General features: G+C 38.4%; 1 pseudogene; it reads right to left on the bottom strand.

Moving 5' to 3' along the window:
• Positions 1-12,559: 12,559 nt before the first annotated feature.
• Positions 12,560-13,510, bottom strand: LOC105742391 (annotated as a pseudogene).
• Between the last annotated feature and the right edge of the window lie 789 nt (positions 13,511-14,299).

Raw genomic sequence — 14,299 nt, 5'->3', positions numbered from 1 at the left:
TCTCTCTCTCTCTCTCTCTCTCTCTCTCTCTCTCTCTCTCTCTCTCTCTGTATTTTAGGACAGGGTGTACAGGGTCTCACTCTGTAGATCAGACTCACAGTGATCATCCTGTTTATAGCATCCCAAGTGCTGGGATTACAGGTGTATGCCACCACACCCAGTCTGAATTGCTGATTCAGTGCTCCGGGGGTTTGGGGGGGGAGCATGGCAGGACCAGGGATCAAACCACCAGCCCCTGTGCTTGCTTGCAGGTGCTTTAATCCACTGAGCTATTTGGCTGACTGCACACTGTCTCTTTGACCTGTCTTTTTATTTTTTGTATTGCCTTTGTAAGACCTTGTTTTCTTCTTCTTCTTTTTTTTTATTTTGGCAGAACCAGGGAATGAACTCAGATCCTTGCACTTGCCAGGCAAGTGCTTATTCTACTAAGCCATCTCCATGGCCCAAGACCTTGTTTTCATTCATGGGTCCTAATCTGACCTTTTATCTTTGTAAGGTCTAATTTTGCTTTTCTATCTTGTACGGAGCCAAGTGTATCTTCCATAAAAACTGAAGTCTTCAGCCACTGTGCATCAATAGAAACCACACTAACAATTGCCAGCTGCAGAGATTTCTGCCTCTCTATATTTTTTTAAAAATTTCTCTATTTGTAACCTCTGAGAATTCCTTTTACTTTATGTATAATTCAGCCAGAATTTAAGGAACTGCAAAACAATTTTATCTTGTGTTTTCCTTTGTCCTAAATCAAGATAACATCTGTTTTGACTTATTATCTGACCAGAAACTTCCTTTTTATTTTGAAGCAATAAGGCCAGCCAGACACATTTTTAATTCTTGTTTGTAGCAATGCTGTAGTACCATTTCATGTACGCCTCTTTTTCAGTAGATTTTAGGACATACTGTACTATAACATCATGTAACTCAGTCGTGTCCTAAATTTTCTGATCAAGGAGATTATGGGGCCACAGAGGAATGTGATAGATGTTGTAGAGTGTGCCTAAGGAGAGTCACATGGAGAGAAACATTCTCTCAGTCTTTCACAGAGAGCAAATTGGTCAAGCAATGGCCATGACTCATCCACATGGCTGACACTGACAAAGGATGTACAAACTGCAGTACAGGGTTTCAGAATAAATGCTGAGGGGATTTGACTGACCTTCTCAGATACAAAAGTTACATTTCTTGATATATACATCTTACTTTATCTTGGTCTTAACCATCCAGCAGAAAAGTATAATAATGAGGTATGAAAAGTACAGCCATATTAATATGCTGAGCTGTAAAGGACTCAAGCCAACAACTTCAGACATTGCCAATCCTATGGATAATCCACTACTATTATGGATTACTGGACTATATTGGATTATTTTGCTGAATTCATGCACCTACACTATTTAAATGGCAATGGAATATCCATCTCTGACAAAACTAAACAAAAAAAGGGGATACAAATGAAGGGTTATTTTGTATCTGTATATACAAAATAGTTGGCATAGATATACAGCTACTTTCTCTTAATTCAATGAACCAAAATAAGTATCAAAATATCAAAAGTATCAAAATAAAGTATCAAAATAAAAAGGAAGTTTCTGTTCAGATAAAAAGTCAAAAAAGATGTCATTAGTACAGACAGATTTGTACTAATAGTGTTTGTGGACAGGATATCATGTATGCATTTTGTAGTATGAATGACCACTAAGAAGACAATAGGCAATGTATTAATTACTGAAACTGTTCTACTAATCAGTTTTGAAACTGTCTCATTGCTATTTGTTTCTCAATGAAATTATTAAAAAATAAATCTATTTTTGTATTGATAGATTTTAGAAAGGAGAAAAGATCAGTGTGTTAAGTCTGCCACAATGAGCTACACACACTTAATTAGAAAATTCCAAGTTCTGTTTCAATATTTTGTGGAAGTTTGGGGTAAAAAATTCTCATGGAAATGTTCAAAGTATGATTGTACGAGACTTTTACTTTGTATTTTGATCCAGTCAGTGTTTTGACTTCTTGATTTTACTATAAGGATATATATTGACTTTATGTCATAACTTATGCTTCATTTTTACCAGAATTAAATCAATATTGAAAAACTGTTTTTCAAAAGTTAATATTGCTAGCTGTGATGGCACTTGGCAGTCATTCCAGTCCTCTGGGAAGTTGAGGCAGAAAGATGGTGAGTGAAAGCCCAGCCTGGGCAACTTAGTGACTCAGTGAGACACTATTTCAAAACAATTTTAATTTTTAATGTATTTAGTACAGGGTCTACAGGGTCTCAGTACTAGATCAGACTCGGAGAGATTCTTCTGTTTTCAGCCTCACAAGTGCTGGGATTACAGGTGTGAGCCACCACACCCAGTCCCAATTGTCCTCTCAGCGCACCCTGGTGATGGGGCTGGCACCGCATACTGGGGATCAAACCCTGGATGCTGCCTGAGCTATCTGGTCGGCCCTCAATTTTTAAAAAAAGGCCTGGGGATGTAACTCAGTGTAAGGAGGTGGGGAAGGAGAGAAATGGCTCCTAATAACTTTTACAATACAGTTAAATAATTTCTATTTTTATTTACTGAAGGTTTTTCGTCATAATCATTTTTTTTTTTTCTACTTAAGCTTTTTTAAAAAAAGTTTCGATTACGGTTCAAGAATTTTTTTTCTGCTCCTTGAAGTTACATCTTTAGTTGTGAGTTTTATTATTTTATCTAACATTCACAATTTTAATATTGTTTAATATTTATCATTGATTTTTTACCATTCAAGATTTTTTGCCATTTAAATTTTGTTGTCTGTATTTTATTCCTACCAGTAATAATAAAAGTGACTGGATTAAATTGAATTGGGAAGTATTTTATCCTTGTTTCTTAATCTGATCTTGAGAAAAGCAGGAGCTGTGTCTCGCACTTCAAAGTGGATTCGCTTTCCAGCTTCACTTCATTGCTATCACAGTTCTGCCACACGCTACGTACCCCGCAAGCCTTGTTCTAGGGGTCCGTACTGGTAGAGTACCGAAGGATTACACAGAAACTGTAAGTGGGAAAAGAAAGCCTCACAAAGTGCCGAGTTGAAGCAGCAGGTTGAAACGGCACAGTGAAAGTACAGGCTCAGTATGTCCTGACGGAGTAGGTTGCTCACGGTTTTAACAAATATTTTCACAGACTATTGAAAATGTGACGGACAGAGGAATGTAAGCTGTTCGTACCAGAGCTAGAGGAAGGTTAGATGGGACATTACGTTCACTGGTGATGTAACTCAGCGGCCCCGCGCCTGCCTGGCCAGCATGAGGTCATAACTGTGATTCCTGGTAACCTCGCACCCCTGCCCCCCCCCCCAAAATCTGCCTTATTTTAAACACACTATTCGCAGTGGGCATTAGAAGAAATTGAGAAATCAAAGGTAGGTGTTATATAGAATCTATCGAGTTGATGATTGTTTGGATGGGGGCCCACAGAGAGAAAAGTATCAAGAAGGACTCCCAAATTTCAGACCTAGCAGCTGGTGATCGGGGCAGGTATTTTGGTAGCCCTGGCACAGTGCCACCGCTGGGGTTAGTTTTACAGAAATGAGGCTTATTTTGGGGTCATAAGCGTCCAAGGCCGAGGGGCCACGTGTGGCAACAGCCTTCTCACGGAGAGGATCCCAGCCGGTGGCAGGAGATGTGCACTTCTTTTCTGAGCTCTCTTCCTCTTGCAAAGCCACTAGCATTCAGCCATGGAGAGAACTGCCACGTGGGCTGACCTAATCCCGACTGCATTCCCGGGGCCTCCTAGCGAAGCCGCACAGACTCAACTGCTGCCATCTTGCCACCTCGCAAGAAGGCTTAAATTTCAGCGCGCGAAGTGCCAGCGGGATGGACAAGCCATGAGCACATCATGTAAGTTTTGGCTACAGGAAGCGGTGCTGCAGGAGACAGGCGTTCAGCAGCAGATGTTCTTGCATAGGTTAGCCAGGTAATTTAAAAGCAGATTTCCTTCTCTTCAAACCTTTATTTAGTGCATAAATAGATTCTCACTCCCCTACCTTAAAAATACATTAACCATTTCTTATCTCTTTGTTCATTATTACTCTAGTTCCAGTCACTGTCATCTCTTGTTTAGGACTCATAGCTTTCTATTTTGATTCTGTAGCCAGAGGATGCTGTAAAGTAGAGAATATATTATAGCGTATACATATCACCTCGTAATTGGTTACTTACAACAATATCTTTCTTCACTTTTCATCCTTTTACCATAATTTTGAGCACTTGCCACTACATGATAAGTATCAGACTTTTATTTTGTTTGTATAAGTATTGTATTTTTCCTATACACTGAATATAATGTAAAATCAGTTAGGGACTCAGTGTATTTTATATACAGTTAAAAGTCCTGTGCTTCACAATGAATTTGTTTTGAATGAATAAATGCAGCAGTTTAACTGAACCACTGCATCAATTAGAAATGAAGACATAAATCAAGAGTGAAATGCACTATTGTCCTAATCCTAACTCTGATAATTTCTGCCTATGAAGTGCTGGTGATCTATTTAATGTTTCTTCACCTCAGTTTTGCTATCTGTAGACTATGGCAGGTGGGCTAGGTGAATTCCAAGGACCTTTCTGTGGCTAAACAATGCCCATGATGCTGTAAAATTTTATTATTTGGGCCTTCAATTCTTTCAGGGATGTTTTCATTGCAGCATATGGTGAGGCATCTTCAGTGCGGTGCCAAGCTGTGGACTGCATAAGGGGGCATCTGTTGGAGGGACATGACTTCCTGGTTCAGAAATCTGCAAGATATATTTGAACATTGTTTAAAAACTTTCTACCTACATCTGTGGCATGAGTTTTACCCATGATAAAGGAATAAAACAATCAAGTATTTAAATATGATCTCGCTTTCTTTCCATGAAAATTTCCAAGCTATGAACTTTCACTTGGCACTGACTTACAATCACAACTACTTGGGAATGAATAAAACCCATGGGGCAGATTTCCCATATTTTAAGTTGCAAATGAGAAGCTCATGTCAGATACATAGCACTCTAAGACTGTAGCTCCTCACCAGCTGGGGAGTGCAAGCGGAGCTGCACTGTGTTCAGTGTGCTATTTAAATGCATATTGGGCTTTCTCCATGGATAATGCCTCAGTGACCACGCTGGCAGGCTAGTACCTTCATCTTTAATAATTTCCAAACCACTCAGGAATTGTGTTCCATTTCTTTTCTTTACAGATTCTGTCTTCTTACAATGTGAGCTTCATTTTAACGTAGATTGCAGAAACTACACCTAGGGGCTTTTCTTCAAGATATAGAGGATAGGTTTTAAATTGATGGTATCATATAGCCCTAATGTAAGCATTTATATAGCAAGAGTCATAGAATTATGTGAATAAATATTTGTACTGTTGCAGTATAAAGCAATAGAGAAAGCAACACGGAAGAAAGCACCTATTTGAGCATTTATAAAGTTAATGAACTGTAGGAATTACTCTCCAAGTATTCTTCACTTTTGTTATACTTGAATTGTAACGATTTTAAGTGGGCTTGGAAGAGAAGTAGCTATTTCCAACATTGTCTCAGAAAAGAAAGATATAAACCCATTCTCAAATTTTTTCTTTATTCTTAAGGTTATAAGCCTTTGTGGCCTGGGACTGTTAAGAAATAACATCTTACATGGTTTTGCTTGGGGCTTAAAGGAAATGCTTAGCTGAGTGTTATCCCGCAGTAGGGATGCACAAAAAGAAGTGTATCATTAAGGCACAGATAGAAACATCTTCAAAGTAACATTTTTATTTGAAAATCAAAATATAGTCATTGTGATGCTTCTTTTTGAAATAATTCGCTGTCACAGAGTAGCGGAGATTAGCTTGTATGGCTTTTTTTAAAGATGGGCTTATTTGTGAATGAAATAAATAACAGTAAATGGTTATGTAATCATTTGCATAACAGGCTACATCTTCAAAGCTTGGCTCTATAGTTGTCGTGGAGTCTTTCTTAGAGGCTTGTCAGGAGACAGTGACAGTGGAAGGCAAGGAAAGGTATTTTAGCGATGTTGTTCAGCTTTCATGTTTATGGACTGTCCTTACTTTCTGAATCATGAAATTATTTTTCTTAGAAATTTTTCTTCCATTTGCTTCGCACCAAAGTTTCTCCTTCTCTAATCCTTTCTACTTCACTTGGCCTCATATTTATTCATATTTTCTCTCTCCTAATATTTCAACCAAGGAGAGTTTGCAAAGCCTTTTGGGAAACATTTTATCAGTTACAGATGATGAAAGATGAGAGCTTTGGCCAAAAGAAAGCTGCTATTTTTCGTTGTTCTTTTTTCCTCCCTCACAGTTATCTGAATGGATATAGAATGCAATTTCATCTTTTTTTAAATAAAACATTTCAAAGTACTTATATCATGTAATAGACTGGGCTTCTCTTGCCTAATTTTGTATTTTTAGGACTTGATAAATGATGACCAGGATCCCCGGTTCTCACACAGCAATTTCTGGAAAATGACTTGGCCGTCTTGGAAATCGTATCAGGTTTTTAGTCTACGAGAAGTCCATTCAGCATGGGAAGCTGTAGTTCTCTCACTGATCATTTAGGGATGCCAATATGCTGACCTACTTCACATACAACTGATTTTTAAAAACAGCGTTGTATAAAATTGGCAGGTTATTAATAATCCATTCAGATCAAATAGCATTTCTAATGTTGATTATCTATTTGATTTTTTATGCAGACTCTTAACTTGGAGGCTAATAATAGTCTCATAAGTGCTCACTCTTTACCCTGGAGGAAGGAAAAGAGTATATTCTTGTCTCTTCCAGCATATTGCCACTGTTTTAGTACATATCATATTTCCTTCAAAGGAATGCCTGGTTTTGCCACCAGACTGCAAAATTCTTGAGAGTGGATTATTGAAATTTTCTTAGTTATTTTTCTTCTAACCTGGAGCCTATTTATTCTGGACCTATTAATGTTTTATAAACTATATCACTGCACCATATTCAGAGTAATGATCTGCTCTACCTGTTGTTTAAAAAACTTTTTGTTGGCATTATTCCCTTTCAGATTCGGAATATCTGTGATTTTTAACAGGAGAAGGTGACATGTAGGTAGCTCAGCTGTTTTTGGTTAGAAAAAAAAACAATTAACATGAAACCCTTTCAGTAGCTTAAAATTGTTTTACAGTCAAGACCAAGTAGGGCCCTTGCCCACTTTTGCACATTACCACACACTCTTCCTGCTTGGTGTCAAGCTACTGTTTTTCTCCAAGGTCTTCCAAAAGCCATGCTCTCCCCTGCCTCAGAGATCTAGCAATGCTATTTTCCCAGACTGGAATACAAGTCATCTGTATTCACTCCCTTGCTCCCCATCCTGCCACGTTCTACCTCAACAACTGACATTCTTCGGATCACATTTAAGAACAGGAAAAATGGTCCTGACACCTCCGTACAGATCATTTCCCCATTGTACTATACTATACATTTTTTTACATTGTCTTACCATTTTTACCTTAAGTGAATATTTGATTATTTCTTTCTCTCATAAGACTGTAAATTCCAGAAAGGTGCGAACTGCACTATATATTAGTGTGTATATATAAAATATATATAATTTTACCTTAGTATCTTTCCTAATTCCTGACCCAAGGAAAAATACATGTGCACATTTTACTGAAATAAAATCCAGCTGTATGTTGTTCTTTTCCTGAAAAATAAAATGTACTATAGTTTATATAAATGTAACTAGTAAGAAGCTCTGTACATGCATGGAACTTAGCTCATCTTGGCCGCTCTGTCCAAATACTCAGCTCATTTAGCCTTTGACATCAGAGGCCCTGGTTAAAAGCAGCAAAGAACCACCAGGAAGAAGATACATTCTTCTCTTTCATTCTGCCACGTCATTTACGATAGCCACGCTTTCTTCTTCTGCGTTGCTCTATGCTATTGCTATATGATGTTGCACATCTTTCTTCATAATCATGGCGTTTTTGAGATTTCAGAATTATTTCTCAATCTCAATCTCACTCCCGCCTGCTAGGGAATGGTACCAGATATTTTGAAATGCAGGTTTTCTAATTCTACCACCACATGTCTAAGTAACTAAATATTAGGATAGCTTAAATCACTACCTAGATTATAGAATTCAGCCTTCTTAGTTGGTGAAGAATGGTTTTTAAAGAGAAATAACATTTTAAATTAACTGTCATGGTGACACTGAGAATAGTCATTTTGTAATAAGCATTCAGGTAATAGGACCGAGTGACCTACTGGTCCCATCAGTCGATGTGACCTACTTGCAAACATTTAAGAAATATACCCTGTTCAGTTGATAGGTCAAGTCCAGCTATTAAGCAGTGAATAGGAACTTGATCCTTTCTAAAGTTTTTATATGAACTGTTGTCAAATCTTCCTTGGCAAGAGAGGAAACACAGCTGGAAATTGCAGAAAAGTCGGTGAGGTGGTGGTGTCAGGGGAGTGGAAGCTGAAGATCCTTTTACCCTGGACTCCAGAATATTTTATTTCTAGAGCTTAAAACAGGAAAGTTCTTGCATTTTTCCAAGGCTTGAACTAGTCTTCTGAAAGGCAGAACTGAAGAGTCAGTTTCTAAATATTTTGTGTAGCCTCTTTGAAGAAATAAGAAATAAGATGTCCCTATTCACGTATGGACTGAATGGTCGAGAACTGATATCTTAATAAGCCAGCTGCAGTGTAAACAGTTTAGGGGGCTGAGAATCTTGAATGCTGCCTTATGCTCCTATCCGGATTAGTATGCTGACCTCTTCCTTGGTGTGGCCCACGGCCCGCTGCCCACTCTTGGCTCCTTCACTGGGGGCTGTACCCGTGTGAAGCATGCACAACAGTCCAGGAGTGCATGGTAGTATGCTGGGACCTTACTCCAGGTCATTAGGAGTCCAGTTCTATACTAGATTTTTGTCAATGTGACAAATACCTGAGATAAATGAACTGAAAGAGAACAGTTTCTCTTTTGGAGTCACCATGTCAGAAGAGTCAGCCCATGGTTGGTTGGTTGAGTCCATTATATTTGGGCCTGCACTGAGGCAAAATATCATGGTGGGAAATGCACAGTAGAGCAAAGCTAGTCACTTCATGTGAGCTTGGAGAAAGGGATTGAGAGAAGGGGCCAGAGCCCAAAACTCCCTTCAAGGTTTGGTGACACAGCTTCCTTGAGTGGGTTCCACCTTTGAAAGGATCTATTTCTTCCCCAAAGTGCCACAGGCTGATCCTCAAGCCTTTAATATAGAGACCTGTGAGAAATATTTATGATCTCAGCTATAACAAAGATTATACTTCTGCCGAGATTCTATTCGGAATGTTTAACTGAGCAGAGCCTTTAACACTGTTTCAGAAGTAATTACATTCAGGGTGTGATTGCGACGGGACTGGCTGTTTACTCAACTGTCCAAAGGGAAAAGTTGACATATGCTAAGATAAAAGAAGCTATCAGTACACATAGAAATAACAGTGCCAGCCTGGGGCATTTCTTGCAAGCCTGGAACATTTTTATAGCGATCATTTTGGTGCACAAAACTGAGCACTTGCACAGTCTCAAATATTTCTTTAATGAAAGAATGGCATCAGAGTATTCAATTTTTTTTAAAGAGAGTACAAATTAGAATTAAAACAGAAAAGATAAGAAGTAATAACAGATTTTCACTTAACAAAGTAATGCGAATTTCACAGTATTTGTTGCAATAGATAGTGTTGTCTTCCAGCCAGTTATTCATATTATCAGATATATACTTGTAAAATTGGAAGAAGGAAGCAAAAAAAGAAGTACAAACAATTGAAAAAGGGAGACAAAACAAATTAATCATTATCTGCTTCTTTCTATAGACCAGCAGAAATACACAGTATATTTGTCCAAACCATCCTGCTTGCCTACATACATACATACATCTCTTTTCTCCACTCCCTCTCCTGTCTTGTTCCTCTACTCAGTAACTCTTTCCTTTTGAATAAGTTCATTCCATTTTACCAGGTTCTCACATGAAGGAGACAATAGGATGTTTGCACATGTGGGTCTGATTTATTTCACTTAAGAGTATGTTCTCTAGTTGCACCCATTTACAACAAAAGACTAAAATTTATCCTGTTTTATAGCTGAATAATACTCCATTGTATAAAAATATCACATCTTTCTTATCCATTCTTCAGTTGATATGCATCTGGGTTGTTTCCGGGATTTAGCTATAAAAATTGCACTGCTATAAACGTGGGTGCACCCATATCACTGTGGTATGAGGTTTTCAGTTCTTCTGGAAAGATAACAGGAGAAAAGTAGCTAGCTTGAATGGGATCTCCAATCTTAGCTGTTAAAGGAATCTCCACACTGATATTCATAGTGGTTGTACCAGTCTATACTCCCACCTACTTGGAGAAGGGTTCCTTTTTCTCCACAGACCCTCCAGCATTTGTTATTGGCTGACTTCTTGATGTTAGCCATTCTTTGTGGGGTGAGATGGACTCTCAGTGTTGTTTTAATTTGCATTTCTTGAAAGACCAATGATATTGAACATTTTTCATATATTTATTTGCCATTTGTATTTCTTCCTCTGAAAAGTGTATAGTCATTTCAGACACCCATTTTTTTAAGCACAGGGTAGAATTTAATCTTTATTTACAGGACTCTGAAAAATAGGAAATTCCACATAGAAATAAGAAACCCCTTCAGAGGTTAAGCTTCCTGTAGTATGTACAGTTTGGAACTGTTAAAGTATAGTTTTGTTGTAAAAAGTGCTACAATGTCAAACCACATTTATAAAACAGAGTTCTTAGTAGAGAAATTCAAACTTATACCAAACATAATACACAACAAAAACTGGTGCCTCCTTTGGCTGTATGCCTGGAAGTTAAAGGTAGGGGAGCTCTGTCCTGCATTTGGAAGGTATAGGCTTCAGAGGTAGTGTCTGGCACAACACTTTGATCTTCTTCCTCTACTGAGAAATACTTCTCAATCAAGTTTAATGAGGCTTTGTGCACAGACTAATTTTCATGGTTCTGCAGAGCTTCAATCTTCCAAGACTCCACATTCTTCAATCATTATACTAAACTTCTCAGTTTTACCTAGTTCCTCAGCAGCCTGAAAGATATTTTTAATAGCACCCAGAATAATAAGGATAATTTTCGTATTTTTCATAGTTAAGAGGCTCATCAATGGTTCTATTATGCCACAATGAACAAGGTACAGAATCTGTTCCGCTGTTCCACTACTTGTATAGTTGATCATGGCCCACACAGCTTCCGTTTGTGTCTTAAAGTCTGCCTTCCAGAGAACATTGACAAGGAATAGTACTAATGCAAGATTCACAACTTTCTGTATCTAGTCCTGCCTGGTGGCTGTGATGTTTGACATTGTCCATGTAGCTTCCTTCTGAATGTTTGTCTTGGGGTGAGTGAGCAGGCTGGGAAAGAGAAAGCCCTCCTGCATCTATCACAATCTGAGTCTGTTCGTCTGTTCCAGTGCCAATAATCCCTATGGCGCTCAGTGTGGGAGTCATAATGCAGATGTCCATTTGTGGATTGAGTCCTTGAATTTGAGGGGGGCTGATTTGTCTTAATTCTTTGTATGTTCTTTTTTTTAGTTCTTTGTATGTTCTTGGTAGAAAGCCTTTATCTGAGGGAAAATTTACTATAATTCTTTCCCAGTTTGTTGGTTTTCTTTTACTCTGTTGGAGAAGTACAGAAACTTTTAAAAAAGATGAGATCCAATTGTTTATTCTTTGAAGTATTTCCTGTGCTCTTTGGGTTTTGTTCATGAATTCTGTACCTACTCCTATGTCTTTAAGATTTATACCTACATTTCCTCTGGAAAATTTAGTGTTTCTGTTTTAATATTTAAATCTTTGATCCATTTTGATTTTAGCTTTGTACATGGTGATAGGCATGGGTTCAGTTTAAGCCTTTGTCATGTGGAAAGCCAGGTTTTCCAGTACTATTTGTTAATGAGGCTATCTTTCTTCCAATGAGCCTGTTTGACTCCTTTATCAAAGCAAATGTGGCTGGGGGTGATTGCAGTTGTGTCTGCGTCTTCTAAAGTATTCCACTGATCCTCAGGTCTGTCTCCATGCCAGTACGAAAGAGCATGGAAATTGAAAATATTCCAGTTATTTATTTTTTTTGATATGACTTTCGCTACTGAAAATTTTAACCTGAAGTTATTTTATTGTGTTTTTTTAGGATATCTTTTGATTTTTGCCTTATATCAGGTTTAGTTATTTATTGATTTTTTAAAAAAGACACATTTATTCAGCATCAGACTATTACATTTAGCAATCCACAGCATGGGTGCAAAAAAGGTCTACATTAAAACCCTTTGTTGGAATGCTTTACACTTTTGATAGAACAGAAACTAAAATAACCTGTTATACAGTTAGTCAGAAACATAATCCTTGAGTTTTTTGCCCATACACATGAGAATTGTCTAAAGCCCATCTTCTTTGCAGCAGCTAGGCTCTGCCACCACTGTGCATGGCTGAGTTCACAAATCTGTTGTAACCTGTAGCTTCCCTGTCATTTCTCTTACTTTCCTTTCCTGCTAAGCTTTGTTTCCTGGAAGTGTTTAAAACCTCTGCCACTGCCATAGCTACTGCTGCTGCTGGAGCCACCATGGCCACCTTGATTTCATGGTGTGGTAAAATGCTGGCCTCCACCACCATAGAATCCAGAGCTTCTGCCTCCAAAGTTTCTTCCCTTCATGGGTCCAAAATTTGAAGACTGGCTGTTGTAATTGCCAAATTCACTATAGTTTCCGCCACCTCCATAATTGCTCCCATCATTACCAAATCCATTGTAGCCATCTCTGCTGCCTCCATATCCACCCCCACCATGGCTGCCATCAGAGCCACCTTGACCACTGAAGTTGCCTCCATGACTGAAACTGTCATTGCCACCAAAACCACCTCCACGACCACCACCAAAATTTCCAGAACCACTTTGACCTCTTTGGCTAGATGAAGCACTAGCCATCTCCTGCTTTCACAGGGCTTCCCTCACTTCACAGTTGTGGCAGTTCACAGTGTGGTATTTTTGAACGACAATCTTATCCACAGAATCTTGGTCATCAAAGGTTACAGAAGCAAAGCCCCTCTTTTTTCCACTGCCTGGGTCGGTCATAATTTCAATCACTTTGATTTTTCCATATTGTTTAAAATAATCTCATAGGTGATGTTCTTCAGTATCTTCTTTAATGCCACCAACAAAGATCTTCACCATTAAGTGGGCACCTGGTCTTTGAGAATCCTCTCTTGAGACAGCTCTCTTTGGTTCCACAACTTTTCCATCCACTTTGTGTGGCCTTGCATTCATGGCTGCATCCACCTCCTCCACAGTGGCGTAAGTAGCAAACCCAAAGCCCCTGGAATGCTTGGTGTTCGGGTCTCTCATTACCATGCAGTCTGTGAGTGTCTCCCATTGCTCAGAATGGCTCCTCAGACTCTCATCAGTTGTTTCAAAGCTCAGCCCTCCAATGAAGAGCATCCATAGCTGTTTGGGCTGCTTGGGAGATTCTGACTCAGACATGACAGCAGTGGGAAGAGAGACTAATGATGCTTCCTCCATGTTGTCCACCAGCAGAAAGCTATCAGATTTATTTTTAAAATACTTCAGAAAAATACAGTGAGTTTCGCAATTGAGGTCATATATTTGCAGGGTGTTATTGTCTTAGCAGCAGGATGATTACTGTTCAGAGTTTTTCAGCTATGGAATATTAAAAGAAAAAGATGCATAAGCAGTCCAACACCAAGAAACAGCTACCAAAAAGTAAAATTTTTAACTTCATTGATGTTTCAGTTTGCCATGGCAAGCATCATTCATATTTAAGTTCTATGTTCAATGTCATTCACAAAAATTATTTTTGCTGCACAGCACCCTTTGTACATGCTTTTTCATGAAAACACTACACATGTCCTCTTTGTTATGGGCTTTATAGAAATTATTTTAGTTTTTCATTGTACTTAAATATTGATGAGTCAATATTGAAGTATTTCAGTTCACTGGAAAATTGTGCAACTTGTCTTACCCTTGTGTTAGTTAATACTAACTTCTGTAATGGAGAATCCCAAAATCTCAGGGGCTGTATAAAGGAAGGATTTGTTTTTGTTTAAAGACTAGTTTAAGTGTACCTGATCAGATGATTTTCCCTTCATTAATAACTTAAGAACTTAATCTTATTCATCTTATAGTTTTGACATTTTAACATCTAGATGGGTTGTGGGAACTCCCAAGAGAATTCTGTGGATGGTTTCTATTGTAGCCAGTCAAAAGGTATAAAGAGGGAGGAGGGAATCAACTGTGAGATGTTTTTGTTTG

Source organism: Octodon degus, unplaced genomic scaffold (assembly GCF_000260255.1).
Source record: "Octodon degus isolate 3935 unplaced genomic scaffold, OctDeg1.0 scaffold00049, whole genome shotgun sequence".
In the NCBI taxonomy this organism is placed as follows: domain Eukaryota; kingdom Metazoa; phylum Chordata; class Mammalia; order Rodentia; family Octodontidae; genus Octodon; species Octodon degus.
Note: the sequence above shows the minus strand (reverse complement) of the source record. Positions and strands in the feature narration are given on the sequence as shown.